Source organism: Neomonachus schauinslandi, chromosome 5 (assembly GCF_002201575.2).
Source record: "Neomonachus schauinslandi chromosome 5, ASM220157v2, whole genome shotgun sequence".
Classification (NCBI taxonomy): Eukaryota; Metazoa; Chordata; class Mammalia; order Carnivora; family Phocidae; genus Neomonachus; species Neomonachus schauinslandi.
In genome coordinates this window covers 100740368-100741022 of record NC_058407.1, presented here as the reverse complement: position 1 = coordinate 100741022, position 655 = coordinate 100740368, and positions in this window count along the sequence as shown.

The window sequence follows — 655 nt, the reverse complement described above, 5'->3', positions numbered from 1 at the left end:
TCGCTGAGCGCAGAGCCCAACTCGGGGCTCCATCTCATGACCCTGAGATCATGACCTGAGCTGAAATCAAGAGTCAGACGCTTAGCCAACTGAGCCACCCTGATGCCCCTCTTGAAAATTCCTATTAGCTAGGACTTGATCACGTGAACATACCGTAAGAGAGATTGGGGAAGGTTGGCTTTAGCTAGGTGTTCATGTGCCTGGTCAAAAATCCTATCACTCTGTAAGAAGGTCAAATATATATTGGGGGATGACCTCCTACAACAAGCAGTAGTGGTCTTGGTTCCTGGAAGTTCACGGAAGTTTTTGTCCCTCCTGACTCTGGCCTGGGGAGGAGGTTCTTGCCCGGGAAGAGATATGGCAGGCATGGAAGCATGGACACGGGAATGGCGAGGAGGATGCAACAGGACGAGTTTAGACCAAGCGATGTCTAAAGCCCTTTGCACTCTTACACCACTTGGAGAAAGCATGAAGATGATGTGCCTCTTCCTCTATCCTAACTTAGGGGATAGAAACGGAAGTTCTTGGGACAGATTGCGGAAGTGAATTGTATAACATGGAGTTCTTTAAAGAACACATCTTCAGTGCTGCGGTTCTCCTGGTCATAGCTCAGCTGTGTTAACCAAGAGGGAGTTGAAATCATTTCCTTTAGGCA